Here is a 21,320-nt window from a genome sequence, read left to right as displayed (position 1 = left end):
GGATGAGATGGCAACCCTAGGCAGGAGATGCTTGAGAAATGGGCTTCTTTGACTCCTGAAACATTTGGTCTCTCTTTTCTCTTTGTTTTAACTAGGGTGTGGTTATGCTCTCCCATAGCTCAATCTGGGTACTAATCTCTCATATAAGATGCTATATGATTAATTCATGCGGATTTACATATGAATATGGATGTATTCTTCTAAATATAAACCAGAATAAACAGTGCCGCACATACTTTTGTTGTATTATGCTTGTTGTAACATTACATACTAAGATATGTTTACCCATTGTAATAATACAGTGCGTCTAAATATATTGAATACCATTCTATTGCAATACCATTTTTGATGTTTTGTGTGCTTATGCTATGTTATATTATCATATTAGCAGGGTGTATAGGTTTAAACACTCTTTCATTGCGCCTAAAACATAGTGTTGATAATAGTACTCTGCAGACTGTTATTGCTAAGATAAATAGGCGTTACCCTTCTATTCTATATCACTGGAAAAATTTATTTTTTTAATACTACTTGGCCACATCCATCTTAGATTATGCTGTTAAAATTTTCAATGAGAAAGTTTAGGAAGAGAAATTCATTGTCCCATCCTAAACACTCAGGATTATTCACTAAGGCAATGTTAAAAGTATTGCTTTTTTATTCATTTATATAGTGCAAACCCACATGATAGTTCTGGCAAGCGATAGTTAACCATACTCACATATCACTGCTATTTACACAATAGGGTTATATTTAGGGTCTAAACTGAGTTAAACATCTACACTGCATCCCTGCTGGGAACAGAATTCAGGATTTCAGCACATGCATCCCCATGTAGGCAGTCCCATTGGTGTCTATTTGGAAGCAGTGGCTGCACTGAAACAACTGTTGCTCTCAACTTGACATCCATGCCAGGGTGGGTGCGAGACATCCATGCTAGGGTGGGTGCGAGTCCCTGAGCACACACTGGTTGTGGTCAGGGAGTCATACCTGCGTGCGCCTGCCCCTGCACGGATGTCAGATTGGGAGCAGCAGCTGTTTCTATGTAGTTGCTGCATCCCAGTAGACACCAATGGGACTGCCTGCACAAGGATACACAGAACACCTAGCATCCCTTGCAGAAAAACATGGCTCTTCACATGGGTGCAGGCTTTAGTACTTTTGTGTGAACGAGGCCTTAAATGTAAACCACAACTTTTTTACTTAGTTTTATGAGCTTCTTTTTGGCCCCATAGAATTCAATAGAAATGCCTGAAAATGTGCGACTTGAATGTTTTACGAGTGTTTTGTTGCACGTTTTCTGCTCAAACAGCAGCTCTCCACCCCTAACCCCCCCCCCCCTCCACCTAGTGTTTTCTATTGGCTAAACAAAACATCTGAAGCTGTAAAATGCTTGTAATACATTTATAAAATGCTTGTAAAAATGCCTGTAATACACTTCTACAGCATAGCACTATGGTGGTGAATCACACAGCCATTCACACTCAAGCTTATGATGTGCATTCCATGAAGAAATCAAGGGTGCAAGGGTGTTTGAATGGCATAAGAGGTTTAATGGGGGGGGGGGGGGGGTGTCCACGATCACAAAAGAAGTGGACAACCAAAAACTCAAAGGACAGATGTAAATGTGGAAAAAGAACAGGTTACAGGAATCTGTTCAAAGGAGAAGACTGGAATTCTGGCCTGAAAAGTGGATGCATCAAGAATAGCGAGTACCTGGCCCAGAAATCCATTCCGAAACTTTACCAACCACCTTATTCCACTAACTTAGCGCCCTGCAACTTTTGGCTGTTTTTAAAATTTAAAAAATGCCTGGAAAAGACACAGATTTGATGACATTTCAGACATCTAGCGCACCGTTTGTTTGCAGCATTCCAGAAATGTACCCAGCAGTGGCACAGTTGTTAGAAAAGTACTTTGCTTCACAAAAGGACTACTTTGAAGGTGACAAGAGCTGCTATTGTATAGGTAAGCAAACATTTTTTTATACAGTCCATTCTGGGAATTAAATTGTCACACCTCATGATTTGAAGTGTGAAATCTTTAGACCATAACAAACTAGACCAAGCCTTTTGCAATCTGGCAAATTTGCATCTCAACCCACACCTGATTTGCATGAGTAGAACAAGCCAGTAGTGCTCTAAAACCACAGAGGGCTTTAGCTTAAAGTAGTTCTAAATGCTCAAGGTTTTTTATCTTCATGCATTCTATGCATGAAGGGAAAAAAATCTTCTCCATTCAGAATCCCCCCCAGCCCCTCTAATACTCACCTAAGTCCCCTCTCGATCCAGCAATGTGCACTGAAGTCTTGGCTATCCCGGGACTCCCACTTCTCATTGGCTCCCACTGCTGTCAATCACAGCCAGTGAGCCAATGGGAAAAGAGAGGGGTGGGGCTGAGCCACACCATGTGTGAATGGACACATGGAGCAGTGAGAGCCCCCATAGCAAGCTGCTTGCTGTGGGGGCACCCGACAGGAGGGAGGGGTCAGGAGTGCTGGCACGGGACCTGAGAAGAGGGGGATCTGGGCTGCTCTGTGCAAAACCACTGCACTGAGCAGGTAAGTATAGACATGTTTGTTATTTTTTCTATTAAAAAATAAGCCTTTAGAATCACTTTAAGAAGCACATGCCTCTTCTCCAAAATCCAAAATCTCACATTCATAATCTCACATTCAAAGCTTGAAAAAAACTAGACCAATTTTCTTTGGCACTAATCTGCTTTTTAAAAGATCTGGACTTGCAACTCTACCTGGCATTTCCTGCTTTAAAGTTACATCAATAGAAAAGCTAGCTCTTTTGACCTGGTTTTAAATATCCCTACTCATAGTCATTTAGTAATCCCAGGGTGTTCCTCTTAACCACTTCCCATGTACGCAAACAGCCGGATGGGAGCACTGCAGGAGCGGGTTGCCGTTTATAAATGGTGCCAGCATTTACAGGCTGTGCGCGCTCCCTGGGAGCGTGCAGCACCGAGATCCGGTGCCCGCTGTGTTCTCCGGACACAACAGAACACCGATCACTGTATGGGACCTCTGAGTGAGGTCTCGATCATGTGATCACTGATTGGCCAATCAGTGATCACATGTATAGTTGTAATCAAGATGTCACTTGCTGACATCATTGCTTACTGCTAGTGAAATCTGTGAATGATCCCAGAGGTCACATGGTACAAGGCTATTCACAACAGCCTTGTACCATGTGACAAGCTGTGACCAATCACAGCTCTCACAGTATTTTACTCAATGGCTGCAAGAATGCAGCCAGAGAGAAGGAGAAATTATTGATTTTACAGCCTTTATGGGTGTAAAAGCAATCAGTGTAAGAAAAAATAATAATAATAATAATAATTTCATCACCCCTCACCAGTAGTAGTGTCACTATGGTAACACTGTACTACTAGGGTGACAGTATGTTAAAAAAAACAAATATCATAAATAATAATATAAAAAAATAAATAAAAATGTAAAAAAAATGTTGGTTATAAACTAAATTGGGTTATTTTTTTTATTTTACTAAAAAGATAACTGAATACATTTTGGCCAAGATTTATGACGAAAAATTATTTATTTGCAAAATTTTATATGAAAAACACTTTTTTTCCAAAATTTTTGAAATTTTTAATTTATATAGCAAAAAAATAAACATCCCAGTGGTGAATAAATACCACCAAAATAAAGTTTTATCTGTCTCAAAAAAATACAAAAAAATTCAGATGGGTACAGTGTTGCATGACCGTGCAATTGTCATTCAAAGTGTGATAGAACTGAAAGCTGAAAATTGGCCTGGACAGGAAGGGGGTAAAAGTGTCTGGACTTGAAATGGTTAAACACCAATTTCGGCCAACATGTTTACTTTGTTTTGGATAGGAAGGAGAAAAGTTTAGAGCTTCCCTAGAGGTCAGAACAAGAAGTGATGGGTATACCAAAAAAACAACAACAACAACAACAACAAAGCACATTGTTAGTATAGAGGGGAGATATCAGAACTTCTGACAATATTTTTGTTCTTGTCTTTCTTTCTGCCTGTCGGCTGCCTATTGTGCCAGGGTCAGAAGGACAGACAGTGAGGAAAAAATATTCGCAAGTGGTTCACATACAACAGAAAAGATCTTTTACAAATAAAATAAAATAATTGTAAATAAAGAAATTTACAAATTTATAAAACATGTGGGTTGTAGTTAGGCTTTAATTAATGCTGGAAGAGGATCCTGCTTATTGATGAACTCAGGAGAACTTAAAGATACTGAACTTTTACCTGACATATGGAGTTCCTGATGTTTGTAAGATATTCCAGGAACATGTTATAATTTGTAAATTCAATAATCTGGCCAAAAATAATGGTCAATAATGTGGAATTGTGCACAGAGTCAGCAAGGAAAGTGAAGTTCACAAGTTCCACAACTGAAAGATTAGCTGGATTTTCCACCTGTCAAAAAAAGTAACATTAAATTATAATCAAACACTTTCAAAAAATATAATATTGCTAGGCAGGATATTGAAGTGCAACTCAAATGATTACCTTTGTAAGGTTTTTATTGAAGATGGAGAGATCATCAAAAGTGGATTGCTGGACAAAGTACGCAAGATTAAGCTCTAGCCAACTTCTGAGGTCTCCGGTGTCACACACTATACCTGCAACTGACAGTATAATAGAATGTATAAAGGAACTCAACATACAGAGAGGGATATGTTTAGTGCCAGGATAAGGTCATCTAGCGCCCAGGGCATTGTGTCAGCATAAATCATTCCCCCCCCCCGCAAAAAAAAATAAATTGAGCATTAATCAGCACAGTTATCCCCAAGAATAAATTCCATTTGCAAGCCAAAATTATCCCCAAACAAAAACTCCCTGTCTTCTAGTACAACCCCCCTTGCTAAAATTCCCAAGCCAGCACAATAATTTGCCCCCCACCATTCCCCCTACTAGCACAAATCCTCTACCCCTCAAATTTCCCCTCTGAGTATAAATCCTTGCCCCTACAAATCTCCCCCCCAGCACAAATCCCCCAATCATCATTACTGGCACAACCCCCTCCCCCCCATTCCCCCTTTCTAACACAAACCCCCCTCCTAGTACAAATACCCCCCAAATTCCCTTCCCCCCAAATTTTGCCTCCTAATATAAATTGTACGCCAATGCTGCCCCAAATTTCCTCTTCCCCATACAAATCCTCTCCCCTCCCAATCCCCCCTCCAACCCCCCTCCTAGCACTTATCCTCTTCTCCCTCCCCCTACTACCACAAATACTTTCAACCTAAGCAAAAATGTTGTTACTTGTCACCAGTCCTGCCAGCTTGTAGGTAGAAACTCTCCAAGCAACGAACCCCACCACACATGATACCACAGTGTCCAGGGCAGTCACCCCTCCTGCCCCACCCTTGTCCCGGCCCTGCATGTGTTTATGTAATGTAGAAGAGGGGGGGACATGCACTGCTATATTTGTGGAGCTTGATACATGAAATGGACACAGGACATATGCCAGATATCCTTCTGCGCAAGCAGGTGGAAAATTGTGATGCCTTGCCAAACACCCATCAGTCTTGTACCTTATACGGAGACCTTTTAACAGTCTGGTTGGCCTTTAGCTGCCTTAAGCAATGCAGGGCATCTAGTGTGATGCCATACCTTTAAAGCATAACTAAAGCCAAAACTTTCCTTTTAAATTTTGGGTAAAGTAGGGAGTAGTGAACACCTGCATCTGTTTTATTTTTTCTTCATTCGTGTCCCATAGGGGAGATTTCCCTTCACTTCCTGCCCTGTGGAGAAAATATGAAGTGAACAGAAATCTCTGAAATGTGAAGAAAATACCCTCTTGTGCAGTGGTCACCAAAACAAGTGCCCCATTGGAAGATTTACTCTCTATTCTGGTTCTGGTGGTAACTCAAAATTTTGGTTTCTCCATCACTTTCTTTTCTGGTGATAGTCACTTAGATAAATAGTGCATCTCCCCAGTGGGGATAAAAAGTTCACGCTGTAAATACACGTTAAGGAGGCAAGGATTTAGATAAGCATGCTATCAATTTATGAATTACTATATACGTATGTCTCATAGTTTTGAATTAGGGACTATACTTTTCAGAAGGGAAATGCAGGGTGGTCTCTCATGTATTTGCAAATGTATGAAACAAAAACCTTTTTTTTTGTAACTTAGGATTCTGAAACAGTTTAGCTAGGATGCTGACTAGGGAAGTGTGCTGGGGATTGTTTTAATTACTCATAAGGTAGCCTGTCACCTAAAAACATGAATGGTTACACAATTTACCAAACATTTCAAAATGTCTTACCTGCAGAGGGCACTTGACTTATCATGTATCTTTTAATGAAAGCAGTGTAGATAGTTTCCTTTGTGTCATTTGTCAGAGATAAATAGATTGTTGATGATGAAAATTCACTGAGTCTGTGTTAAGAGACAATATGGCTCTATTATAAGATCATAATCACCAATCTTATGACTCAATAGATTTAGAAATAAGGGTGTAGGCTCATTGCTGTCTCTTGCATACATAAAGTATGATGTTTCAAGTTATTAGTTCTAAGACATTTTCACAGTTGCCAATAAGATTCAAATGAGTAACATTTAATTACGTCTGAATTTGATTAGTGATACATCAGGGAGAAAGAGATATTACATATCACAAGCCAGTGGCATCGCTAGGGGGCTGCAGGGGGGTGTGGACTGCACACGGGTGACACCTGCCAGAGGGATGACACCTAGGGCCATCCATCAGATTGCCTCCGCCACTTGCTGTCACTAACATAGGAGAGCAGAGACCAGGAGGCAGAACACTTCGCTGAAAAGAGGGAGGGTTAACTTTCGAAGTGAACCAGCTGGTGATTGGTTGCTAGGTGGACTACATGGTGGAAACATGATTAGCAACCAATCACCAGCTGTGTAATGTAAGGGGGGGGGGTCAGAGGTGCAGGGCTGTGTAATGTAAGGGAGGTCAGAAGTGCAGGGGCTGTGTAATGTAAGGGGAGGTCAGAGGTACAGAGCTGTGTAATGTAAGGGGGGGTCAGAGGTACAGAGCTGTGTAATGTAAGGGGGGGTCAGAGGTGCAGAGCTGTGTAATGTAAGGGGGGTCAGAGGTGCAGAGCTGTGTAATGTAAGGGGGGTCAGAGGTGCAGAGCTGTGTAATGTAAGGGGGGGTCAGAGGTACAGGGCTGTGTAACGTAACGGAGGTCAGAGGTGCAGGGGCTGTGCAATGTAAAGGGGGTTTTATTGAATTTTACCTGCGGTTATAGCTGCAGTCCTATAGATTTCTATTAGGTTGTGCTTTTTTTCTGAAAGCACACCAGAAGTCCAGTTTGCTGCATCTTTGGCACACTTTCAGAAAACAGGAAATAAATATTTGAGGGGGGGTGACACCATGTTTCACTTCACCAGGTGACACCAACCCTGGTGACGCCACGGTCACAAGCTTTCTATTCTGAAAGATGTTAGAGCCCAACTGAACTTTCAGTTTAAACCAGCTAAACACATTCAAGGTGTTCAAAAGAAAAGGCTTACAATTTGTTTTCTTTGAAAAGCTGCTAAAACGTAAGTAGAAACAACTGTCCTTGCATGCTGCAGAGTGGGACCTTGCTTCCTGTAGAAATCCAAAATGCCCCCACTAAGTCAAAGCCAGAGCTTTCCCAGCTCATGCTCTCTGCAGAGGTCTAACATTCCCCCGATGACTGAAAGACAGAAATCTCCAAGCTCATGCCCTAGAGCAATGCCCAAAATGCCCCCGACTGAATCAGAGAGGCAGCTCTCTTCAGAGGTCCAATGTATCCTCACTGAGTCAAAGCCAGGTCTCTCCAAGCCCATGCTCTCTGCAGAGGTCTACCATGCCCCTGCTGACTGAAAGCCAGAAATCTCCAAGCTCATGCACTAGAGCAATGCCCAAAATGCCTACGACTGAATCAGGGAGGCAGCTCTCTTCAGAGGTCCAATGTACCCCCACTGAGTCAAAGCCAGAGCTCTCCAAGCCCATGCTCTCTGCAGAGGTCTACCATGCCCCTGCTGACTGAAAGCCAGAAATCTCCAAGCTCATGCACTAGAGCAATGCCCAAAATGCCTACGACTGAATCAGGGAGGCAGCTCTCTTCAGAGGTCCAATGTACCCCCACTGAGTCAAAGCCAGAGCTCTCCAAGCCCATGCTCTCTGCAGAGGTTCAGCATACCCCCACAAAGTAAAAGCCATAGCTTTCTAAACTCATGCCCTCTGCAGAGGTCCAGCATGCCCTCACTGACTGAAAGACAGAACTCTCTCTAGAGAGCATGAACTTTTCTGATTAGAGCTATAGCTCTGACTCAGTTGGACATCTGTACTGCTTCTCCACAGAGAGCAAGGTCCCCACTTTGCAGTATGCTGGAAGGACACAAGCTTGGCTGCCACAGTTTTAGCAACAGAATATGTGCTTGGAATGCATTTAGCTGCTTTAAACTGAAGGTTCAATTGGATTTTAGTTCTAAAAGTTTGCGGTCTTTGTTTATACACAGGAATGTATTACCAGCATTCAGTAACATGACTTGTTGGTGACTGTGTGCCACCCCTGGCGGCCCTATTGCTTTAGGCCACTATTGGCGATGCAGAAATCCAATGCTGCACTCAGATAAAAAGACACTGATTAATATAACTCTGATTTAACTAATAAATCATTTTTTTTTTCAAATGCAACCAGTGCAAATACTGGAATTTGACTTGGTATCAATCTCTAGTAATACTCATACATAAGCACCCAGACAGGGAGAGAGGGTATCAGCGCTATCAGTCAATCAGGTTTCCTACATGCAAATAAGTTACCAAGAAACTTGCTGGTAGGAAGAGAGAGCAGAGTGAGTGGAGAGATGACCTCATCAGTCCTCTGCTCCTCTTCCACATCCAGTCAGAAAGCTACAAATCCTTGACAAATAAAACAGTTCCCTTATATTCACTTGTGTTTTGCGGTATGCCTGGAGTTCAGCTTTAAGATACATTTAATGCACCTTTTCACTTTAGTATAGTTGCAGTATTTACTTGATAGCATTTGTAGAACATTGATTTATTTCGCAGGTTGCCTGCAATTGCTTGCTAAAGTTTAAATTGGCTAAATACTTTCCAGGTATGTGCATCAAGTGTGCAAAGCCTTGTAGATGTTTTTCTTTAAAATGCAGCCGCATGTTGAGTAGAAAGGAAAAAATCAGTCCCCAACCAGCATGCTGTAGAGAAAGACCATTGCTCTCTGTGTAAAAACAGTGGTCTCTCTACAGATGTCAGCCATGTCCCCCTGCTTAGTCAGAACTAGAGCACCCCAATCAACAGGGAATTTGAGCATCGCTGACTGCAGAACAATAGGTCAGACCCAGCAAGAGAGGCGAGTTGGACCTCTGCAGAGAGACCACTACTTTCATGTAGCAAATAAGGGTCCATCTTTGCAGCATATTTGTAGGCCATGGCTAAACCAAATGTAAAACTGTTAACTCCACATTTGATGCACCTGGAATGTAGTTGGCTTATTGAAAATGAAAGTTCTATTGGGCTTTATAACCAAGTTATTCAATTTTTATGTAAATAGATATGACTTACATTGCCTGATAGGAAGAGCAAGTGATGCTAAGTGGCAGAATCTCCAGAATTGTCTGGCTGACATACGGCAGCAGGAGACGCAGTTTGTTTCCCAATAAGTCCTTCCAATCATTGGTGTCATACATAGAAAAGTTAGCCTGGAGGTTCATAAACTCAACTTCCAAGAAGGTCTGCTTTAATGATGTTACTTCCGAGATGGACACGTTTTGCTGTTGAAATATTTAAAGTATCAAAGAAGACAGTGAACTCTCTTCTGTCAAAAAGTTTTTTTGTCATTATTAGTAATTATATGTTAAAGAAAAGCATTACCTCTTGTGCTATTTCTGTTATGGCAGTGACATATTTGGTGACATCAACAAGTTCAATAAAGTTTAACATTTTACTTGTCAAAATGTAACTGTTGCGCATATCCTCCTTTAAAAGCATTTCCGCAAGGTTTTCCGGGGCCAACATTTTGAATAGCACAGCCTGGAATGCAAGGCAAGGTCATTACACATCAGCCACTTGCTATTTTCATAGCTGACCTGGTCACAACAGAGATCACTTACAACATCATATTATTATGCATGTATGGACAGTATGTATTAAGTGTAATACAATTAAGAGAAATAGAGCTTTAGAAAGACCTGAGAATATCATTTAACAGCATTATAAACAGCAACACTAAATGCCAAGCTACAGCTGCACCAGCAAACAAAATATTAAGATGCAAAAGAGAGAATTAAAAAAACGTGATGCTAGCATAGAATTGTCCTGATATAGGTTATTTGCAAGGCCACATCTCGAATACAGATTGACATCACACTTGAACATTTACATAGGAGTTTTGCAGTTGCTCTAACAGTAAATGGCTAAATTAATAAGAGGTATGAAAAATCTTCTTGATAAATGAGGTAAACTGGGTATGTAAAGTTTAAAATGTAAAGTCAACCATATTAATATGCATAAATATTTCCAAGGTCAATGTAAAGTTCAAATACATGAACTCTTCATACTAAGGACAGTGAAAAGGACCAGAGGTGGTATAAAATAATTTTACCATTCATTTAGGAAAGGAATCTTTATGATAATACCAGTAACACTGTGTAATGCCATACTGTGTGAAGCAGTTATGATATGACAAAATTTGGAACAGTGGTTAGTACTTTCCCCATGGCAGCACTAGGGTCATTGGCTTGAATCCCAACCACGGCACTAACTGCCCAGAGCTTTCATGTTCTCCCTGTGCCTGTGTGGGTTTCTTCGGGTACTCCAGTTTCCTCCCACACTCCAAAGATATGCAGGTAAGTTAACTGACTCCTGTCTTAATTGGTCCTAGTATGTGTATGTATGAATTTGAGTTAGGGACCTTATGCTCCTTGAGGGCAAGGACTGAAGTGAAAGTACAATACATGTGTAAAGTGCTTTATAAATTTATTGTGCTATATAAGTAACGGTAATAATAATTTTTTTTTAATTAATGATATTCACACTCATAATTATTAAGGAATATTATGTGACTATTTTAATCCAGTGAATTTATCCAAGCACCTTTATGGCGTTAGGAAGTATTTTATTTTACCCCTGCAAGGTAAACATGGCCATAGTTGACCAGGTTTTGCCCTCCTCTATGAAAAGCTGGGCTTGGTGGACATTGGTTTTTTTCGTTCAGCATAGTTAAAGCATCAGCCCACCCAAAATTAGTACTTTGGTTATGTTGAACTACCTGACCTCTTATAGCTCTCGTGGACTCCATTGGTGAGATCTCTTTGCTGAGTTCCCAAGTCTGCACAATTGCCGTGGCCATTATGAGAGGTTCTCACTACGGTATCTTTTTTGTTTATTTTATATTATGGAGTAGCAGAAACACCCAAAGTGTGTAAACATAGTGGTACCTTCATATTCTAGCCTTAGGAGGGGAAGAGTGACACGGTTGCGGAATAAGAACACATTTGTTTTGCACATTGCTTGAATTTATTAATATCAGTTTTTCATGGACATTTCTACTATTTTTTGGACTTTTTTGATTAGTATATAAAGTGTGGTCACGTTATTACACTTGGAGCATTGTGTAAATTATTTTCTCAAATGGTAGTTTATTTTATTTTTTATATATATTTGTTTGATTATGTGGGCACTAAGTGATAGGGAATAATACTGAGTGGCACTTTATAATGAAGATATCTCACTTAATGATTTGTTTTTGATTAATTTTGTGACACTATTGAATGTGAGCACATTTATTGTAGTATTTGAGTTAGTATTGTTTCTTGAGCGCTGCACTATATATAATTTTATTAACCTTCATATTATGCTTCATCATCTGTTTAAAATGCACTCCTCCCCTCTCCAACATTCCAACATATACAGTCTCAGCAGGTTAAAAACTGCTAATTAGCTTTATGTCTAAAGTCAGCAACTAACCTTTCATCTCTATAGCTGGGCCATAGGCTAGACATAATTTGTTTGAAAACTTTTGTTTGAGGAACATTCATTCAATTTTTCAATAGTCCATGGGTTTAAATTGACTTTTTTGATCTCAGTGTGGAACATTTTTCTCGAATGAACATATTTTTAACATGTGGTTTTCAATTGGGAAATTACATTCATTCCAAAAGTTGAATGTTAAAAGCAAACAAAATTTTGAAGTACTTTCGAATGACATTCATCAAGTCTTTGAATGTAGTGATGAGAATGTTCAGATGAATGTTCAAATGTATTGCCAACTTAATTGTAAGCGCTCCCTCTGGCCAAAAATAAATGCTAAAAGCAATGTCACATGAAAGACTGATATTTCTTTTTTCCCATGGGCTGTGATTGATAGCGTGGCTGAATATTTTCTGTGCTGTCTGAGAAACAAGGTGATGACACCCAATAGGAGGATAACTGAAATCAGGTTACTGGCTGGGGCAGAATTTCTGTTCAGTGCTTATATACTGGTGAGTTGTTTATAAATTGAATAGTTCATGTTTTTTAGTGCTTTTTGCAAAGCTTACTTTGAAGCAAATCTAAACAAAACAAAATTCACAATTTCATATATTGAAGTATATCAGCCCTTAGGTGTGGTGGCTGCATTTCCAGCTTATTTCCCTTTATTTTCATTTTGATCCTCTCAGCAACACATTTTCTGTCCTAGGATGACAACGCTCACTGACTTCACTATAGAGAAGAAGTGTTGTCACGTAAGCTGTTCTCTTGATTTGGACAAATGCCTCCCATTCTCCTCATGTCCATTAAATAGATAGGAAGTATTTTGCAGTTCACAGAACTTGGCTGGGAAAGCCAATAATATTGTTTAAGCTACAAAGACACTGAATTTCTGGCAAGGCCAAATAAATTGTGCTGTACTTGCAGAAAATGAACCTAATTACTTAAACTGTTACTAATCCCACAACAGAAAAATAAATCTGTATATGCAGTAAAGCATGCTTGTGATACTCACTGTGGAAGGGGTTAATCCTCCACATTGTGCAAAAAGGCTGTTTGATCTTGTCTTCCCTGATCCTCCCCTTGTTCTTCTGTCCTCAATCCATCTACTGATAGTACAGAGTCCTAAGAGTCACTCTGCACATGCTCAGTTTAGTGTGTATGGGTAGAGAGCTCTTTTTTTCTTTGGGAGGGTGCATGTGATCAGCACAGGGCCAATCAGCATTGTCCACAGTCAGAGGAGAATGAAAACTCCTCTTACAAGCTTTAAACAGTGCTCAGCTGGACACTGACAGAAGTCACAAGACTGCTATATACTGCTGATGAGAAAAGGTATTTAGCACTTTATATTTACTAAAATAATTGCTTTTTCATGTTCTGTGTACTGTGGGAGACAAGATATAATGAATGCAGGACCCTGGGTTTAGTAACACTTTGATAAAGAAAAGTAATGCAGCCTCTGCTTCCAAGGACTGGTAAGCTGCAATATAGCACATTTGTGTTCTTGAGCTTAGTTTTCCTGTATTAAGTTTAGAAGTTCACATTATTTCTATGGTCTCAGAGTATGTGTCACATGACTTTGCCTCAATTTTTTCATAAGAAAGATTTTAGCTATTATATTGGTACTTACAAAATCCAGACTTGAATTAAGGAAAATGAGTTCAGTGATTTTAGCTTTAATGTAAAATATTCCTAAATTCCTAGTGATCCATTGTTTAGTATCATACTCCCTCTCAGCACATGCAGATCCTTAAAGAAAGAAAAACTGTTAAAACAGCCTGCAATGCTATGGAAAACAATCAGTTGAACACACTTAAAAACAAGACTATTTTGAAATATCGGTAGACTATTATTATGGCTGTTTACTATATTGGCAGTTGTGGGTGCAGAGCAGTGCCCAGCTTTACCATTAACTGCTTCCCTGCTGCCCTATAGCAGAACTACTGCTGCAGGGTGCGCAAAATCACATATATACATGATTTCGCATTTACGGGTAGGGGTGCATGCCGCCCTACCTGAGCCGCCATTGGCGGCTACAGTTGCCAATCCTTGGGTCCTGGCCGGAGATTCCCCGCCACCATTCGGCAATCGCCAAGGAACACTAATGTGTGGTCTGTATGTAAACAACACAGATCTCTCCCCTGTCAGCACCAGCATGCTGCTTTGTTTTGCTCTGCATAGTCAGTGTCAGTTAGTGTCAGAATGCCCGCCGCAGTCCCACAGTCCTGCTATAAGTCGCTGATCACCGCCATTACTAGTATAAATTTTTTATTTTAAATTCCAGTATATATACCTCCATTTGTAGATGCTATAACTTTCACGTAAACCAGTTAATTTACATGTATTGGGATTTTTCTTAGCAAAGACATGTAGCAGAATATGTTTTGGTCTAAATTTATGATGAAATTTGATTTATAAAATTTTTTTACTGGACATGTTTTATAGCAAAATGTCAAAAATATTGTTTTCTTTTTTCAGTCTTTTTTTGTTTATAGTGCAAAAAATAAAAAACGCAGAGGCGATCAAATACCAACAAAAGAAAGCTCTGTTTGTAGGAAAAAATAACATCAATTTCATTTGGGTGCAAAGTTGCATGACCGTGCAATTGCCAGTTAAAGTAACGCATTGCCATATTGCAAACAATGACCTGGTGAGGAAGGGGGGTAAATCCTCTGGAAGGCAAGTGGTAAAAGTGATGCTGTAGTTAGAGGGTTACTTTGTATGTTAAACCATGTCAGCAATTAAAGTGGCAATATACTCGCCTATCTAGTGGACCATTTGCTGATATGCCACCTCTTAACTTAGGGTATGTGGAATATGGGCTTCCCCTTCGCACACTGTGGTTTTTCCTGCCAGCTCAAATGTCTCAACATAACATATGAGCTGGAGGGAGGGTTCACTGTGTGTTATGGGGCAAACAGATAATTGACCCAGCTAGCAAGCACAATGCTTGCAGAGACTGGAGAGAAGTGATGAGGTGACATATCAACAAATGTGCCCCTGGACAGGTAAGTATATTGTCTCTTTTATTGCCTGTATGTTTTTATATATCAAGTGGCCTGGTGCTGATTGGGTCCTTTTAATATACAGGGATAACTTTTTTCTTATTTTTTCCCCTGGCCATCTGTGAACTTTGTTGGCTAACTTCAGTCAGATAATTGTAGGGGGAGAGGGTGCAGGTAGTAGCAGAAATACCATTTATGCAGACTGGGCAGCTGTATAAAGGCCTGGGAGATAGCGGCTAATTTATACCAGATGTGAGAATAGAAGATGCTTAGACCCCCTTTTGCTGCCATGTAGACCTGGAAACCTCTTACTTGTAGCCCAGGTGGGACATGTGACCCATTCTTTATGATACCCCAACCATGCTCTTGGATTGTAACATCCACGTGATGTAAGGCAGTGAGTACCTTCTCGCAAAAGTATCTGGTCTTCTCAAGTCCAACCGAAACTAAAAAAATTCTGACTGAAGCCGGCTTTATTAAATTAGTTTTATATTTTATGCTGAAAAATACTTTTTTTTCAAAACCATGCTTTCCTAAAGCTTTTATCTCTCTTCTATATTACGAAAGGAGGAAGTAGACATACAAAATAAACACAAAACCATTGCATATTTCTAAACATATAGAGGGAGATTTACTAAAACTGCAAAATCATTGCATAGAAACCAATCAGCTTCCAGGTTTTATTGTCAAAGCTTTATTGAACAAGCTACAGTTAGAGGCTGATTGGCTACCATGCACAGCTGCACCAGATTCCAAGTGCTCCAGTCTTAATAAATCTTCCCTATTATGTTTAGTAACGGTAAATTGATTTGTAATAATTACCCTTTTATTTGCTGATTTATGGTTGCAAGTGCAATTTGTCAAATTTAGAATTGTGCAGCAATGTAAACATACATTAAAAACATAACGTCATAGTCTATTTCATGTCATTAACACATTAAAATTAGGTCTAGTACTGCATGCTCCCCTTTTTGTTAAATGAGCTTATATTAATTTTGAATCTTGTAATATATTACCTGTTAATGTAATTTGATGGGTTAGGTATGACAGGCAATATTCATAGACGTAAACCAGTTGTGTTTTGCTGAGTTTCGGGTATACATCATTCAATGAAATTACTCTAAAACACATTGCAAGAAACAAAGCACATGGGTTACAATTCACATCATGTTTGTTGTCTTACTTGAAATGATTTTCAATTTTTATATTTTGTAATTTATTTTATTATTTTTATCATAAATCCAGAAAGAGAACTAATAAAGGGTTCCTTTGAGCCCCTTAGCAGTTTACCTTAAAGCAGAACAGTTCTTACACTAAAGAAAAGCAGTATGCAGTCTGAACTGCACTCTTTCCAGTGATTAATTTAGTAAGTGATGTTATTAACTGAGCATTCATAATTAGATCAGATACTAATAGGAAATATTGCCTCTGCAAAACACCCCAAAGATTTAAATAGTACAGGTAAAACTCAAAAAATTAGAATATCGTGCAAAAGTTCATTTATTTCAGTAATGCAACTTAAAAGGTGAAACTAATATATGAGATAGACTCATTACATGCAAAGCAAGATAGTTCAAGCCATGATTTGTCATCATTGTGATGATTATGGCTTACAGCTCATGAAAACCCCAAATCCACAATCTCAGAAAATGAGAATATTGTGAAAAGGTGCAATATTCTCGGCTCAAAGTGTCCCACTCTAATCAGCTAATTAAGCCATAACACCTGCAAAGGGTTCCTGAGCCTTTAAATTGTCTCTCAGTCTGGTTCAGTAGGAATCACAATCATGGGAAAGACTGCTGACCTGACAGTTGTGCCGAAAACCATCATTGACACCCTCCATAAGGAGGGAAAGCCTCAAAAGGTAATTGCAAAAGAAGTTGGATGTTCCCAAAGTGCTGTATCAAAGCACATTAATAGAAAGTTATGTGGAAGGGAAAAGTGTGGAAGAAAAAGGTGTACAAGCAGCAGGGATGACCGCAGCCTAGAGAGGATTGTCAGTTAAAGGCCATTCAAAAGTGTTGAGGACTTTCAAAAGTAGTGGACTGAGGCTGGAGTCAGTGCATCAAGAGCCACCACACACAGACGGATCCTGGACATGGGCTTCAAATGTTGTATTCCTCTTGTCAAGCCGCTCCTGAACAACAAACAACGTCAGAAGTGTCTTGCCTGGGCTAAAGAAAAACAGACCTGGTCTGTTGCTCAGTGGTCCAAAGTCCTCTTTTCTGATGAGAGAAACTTTTGCATATCATTTGGAAACCAAGGACCCAGAGTATGGAGGAAGAATGGAGAGGCCCACACTGCAAGATGCTTGAAGTTCAGTGTGAAGTTTCCACAGTCTGTGTTGATTTGGGGAGCCATGTCATCTGCTGGTGTTGTTCCACTGTGCTTCATTAAGTCCAGGGTCAACGCAGCCGTCTACCAGGAGATTTTGGAGCACTTTATGCTTCCTTCCGCAGACAAGCGTTTTGGGGATGCTGACTTCATTTTCCAGCAGGACTTGGCACCTGTCCACACTGCCAAAAGCACCAAAACCTGGTTCAATGACCTAAACCCCATAGAGAATCTATGTGACATTGCCAAGAGAAAGATGAGAGACATGAGACCGAACAATGCAGGAGAGCTGGTGGCCACTAGTGAAGCATCCTGGTCTTCCATAACACCTCAGCAGTGCCACAGGCTGATAGCTTCCATGCCACGCTGCATTGAGGCAGTAATTGCTGCAAAAGGGGCCCAAACCAAGTACTGAGTACATATGCATGCTCATACTTTTCAGAGGTCTGATATTGTTCTATGTACAATCCTTGTTTTATTGATTGCGTGTAATATTCAAACTTTCTGAGATTGTGGATTTGGGATTTTCATGAGCTGTAAGCCATAATCATCACAATTATGACAAATCACGGCTTGAACTATCTTGCTTTGCATGTAATGAATCTATCTCATATATTAGTTTCACCTTTTAAGTTGCATTACTGAAATAAACAATATTCTATTTTTTTTGAGTTTCACCTGTAAATCTAGGGCTTTTTGGATTGGAAATCAATCTCCTTTCACAAATCATAAAAGTACATTTTATTCTGTCTCTCAGAGGGGACAAACACATAAAAGTAAAGTAAACAAAATCTTTAAAAAACAAGGCATATTTAGATGAAACAACTTTAAAACAATTAACAACTTTAAAACTTTCTTAAAACTGTTTTTTAAGAGTACAGAAATCTAATTTGAAAAAGCTTATTTTATCACTTTACTTAGATGGGTTTTCTTGAAATAACCTGAAAAATTATAATCAAATGAAGTGAAGTTTTAAGAAAGTAAAGTTAGGGAAAATGTAAACTCTTCTGGACTCTCCTAAGTCTGTCACTTTAACTTCTCAATTTCTTTACCAACTCTGACCTAATAATAATAATTAAATATATAACAACTTGTGGTCTTCACTGCCTGCAGTTTAGTTATACATAAGAATTTTTTTGATAAAAGAACTATCTTTTATCTCAGTTTGCTATCTTTTTCCAACTCAAGTTACTTACAGATCTTGGTAGGTTCCACAGGACATATTAAGAGGGAGGCTTACGATATGAGATTCATTAAAGGCTTTGGGGAAGTTCTCAAGTAGAAAAGTCAATGTTGTCATCCACTCCGTCATATTGCTCAAAGCCCATTCAGTGTTCAGCACGAAAAGGACTTTGCTGATAATGTCCTGTGTTGTCATCTCACTTAACTGGCCAAGGAGTTTGTTACTGCTGCACCAAGGCAGGCCTGCTGCTGATACCTATAATACATGATACAAGCATGTAAAGTACTTTCCATATTCATAAATGGTCTACAAGAAAGGTCAGATCCAAACAGAGACCACATTGTCTTTTATAACTATATAAGCTTACAAATGCATAAATTGACCCTAGTCACTTTGTTGATCATTATCTGCACCTATTGCAAATATTAGAAACTAAATATTGCATCAATGTAAGTTCAAAGCTTGCCATAAAAAGTAAATCAAAGCAGAAGATTCCAGCTGTGGATCTTCACTGTCTGACTCTATCAAAGCAGTAAGGAACACACAGAATCCTGACGTAGAAGAGGAAGAGTTAGTGATAGGGTTTAAAGGAGGGGTAGTTTTAGAGTTACTATTAGTGTTATACTGAAGTTTAGAGTTTGGGATACATGGAGGGTTACAGTTAGTGCCTGTGTCAATGGGCTTTGGACTTTGGTTGGTTGATGGCATCAGTTTGACATCAGTTTGAGAAACGTCTTATGCAGAAATTCAGAAACTGTTAACAATTACATTTCACTTGCATTTGACAGCTTTGAACTTGCATTTGACCTGCTTCAAGTAGGTTTTACATTCCCATAGACTTGTATAGGAAGGGTTATTGTTACGGGGGGGGGGGGGATAGTGTTATGCTCCAAAGAAGTGTTAGGGTTACTGTTAGGTTATTATTATTATTATTATACAGGATTTATATAGCGCCAACAGTTTGCTCAGCATTTTACAATATAATGGGAGACAATACAGCAACAATACAGTTCAATACAAGACGAATAGGAGGGCCCTGCTCCTACAATGAGAGTTGATGTTAGGTTTACAGAATGGATTAGTGGGAGGGTTAGTGTAAGGTTGGTTTTAGGAATAAAAGGAAGGTAAGTGTTGGGATTACTAGGAGGAACAGTATGAGGATTACAAGTCATTGTCTTGGGGTTGGGGTTACAGGGAGGGTTAGCATTAGGGTTAAATGGAGGGATAGTGTTATGGAGGATTGATGTACAGGAAGGACTAGTAATGAAGGGTGCGTGTTAGGGTTAAAAGAAGAGTAAGTGTTAGAAAACAATTAGTGTTCAGGTTACAAGGAGAACTAATGATATGGTAAAAGGAAGGGATAGCGTTAGGGAGGATTAGTGTTCAGGTTACAAAGAGGTTAAAGGGAGTGATAGTATTAGTGTAAGGTTAGAGAAAAGACGACTGTTAGGGTTAAAGGGAAAGGAGGATTAGTGTTCAGGTTACAGGGTAGATTAGTGTTGGGGTAAAGGGAAGGATAGTGTTAGGGAGGATTATTGCTCCAGTTACAGGGATTACTGTTAGAGTTAGGCTTAATTTAGGTGTGCAGCTGAAGGATGGCTTTTCCTGTCCACCAAACACCTCCTTAATCTGCAATAGCCAGTGAATGGGGGTGTTTAAATTTCGTGGTCGCAATGCTTCGCAGCTGCTGCAAAATCTACCTGACATGTAGCAATCAGCAGGCAGCAAGCCCATCAAACGAGACACATTCAGGCAAGTGAGGAAGTGCTGCAGATGCCTCGCAACCACATGTAATGCATGTCATTGCAGTGCATTTGTAGGCAAAAATGAGGTTAAAACATGTGGTGAGGAGGTGTCACATCACTCCCTCACCACCTGTCAGTAGCGTCTGAAGCGCAATCCGAACATGAATCAGAGCTTCACAGCAAAGGTAGATTTAGATGCACCTCAAAATCTACCCTTAGTGTTAGGGTTAAAGGGATGGCTTGTATTAATGTTACAGTTATGGTTACAGTTGGTGTTTACATGGGCTTTAGGGTAGAACAATACTGTCCACACCAGGAGCTCTACACAACAAACTAACAGCTCTGATCTCTGAAAGAAAAATGACATTAACCTACCGGCACTAAATTGTTTTGGAGGTACACCAGGTAATCCTGAACATCTTCATAGGACTCCAAAGAAGCAACTTTGGTTAGCACGATATTTAGTAGAGTGCTGTTGCACACGCTGTCTGATATGATTGTGAATTCTGCCAGTTCTTGTGTAGTTGAGAAGCTGGTATCCATCACCTATAAATTGAAACAGCAACATTGGTTCTTTGAATCTCATTTATATAGTGCGGACACTTATTTTCAAAGCAGTGTATATAGAATATAGAATATTTCATATTAGTCCTTGCCCCCAGCAGTGCCTCTTGCTTTCATGTTCCTGATATTTAAAGCTCAACTCCCAGCAAACAGCTAAAGATACAACTGAAATACATATAAGGGAGCTGTTTTGCCTGCTAATTGTATTCCTGTGTATCCAGTCCTGACACTTTTTTCACAATCCTGCTAGACAGCACAGACAGGTTGGTCACCACGCTGGCTCCCATCTGTGATTGTGCTGTGAAAAAGCAATGGCAGACAGAAAAAGTTATTTCTATGCTCCATCTCCCTACTTCTCCTCCCTCCTAGCTACTGCCACTGCCACTGCTGTTACCATATCAAATGTAGGTACTTGTATAAGCATCATTTAATAGTACATTTTATGATTTTTTTTATTAATACATAACACTTAATCCTGCCATAGATGATGAGATTTTCTTTCCTGCAACCACAGGTTGTAGGAACGAAAATTG

Source organism: Staurois parvus, unplaced genomic scaffold (assembly GCF_062004578.1).
Source record: "Staurois parvus isolate SC_StPar_1 unplaced genomic scaffold, SC_StPar_1.0 ptg000285l, whole genome shotgun sequence".
Classification (NCBI taxonomy): domain Eukaryota; kingdom Metazoa; phylum Chordata; class Amphibia; order Anura; family Ranidae; genus Staurois; species Staurois parvus.
Note: the sequence above shows the minus strand (reverse complement) of the source record.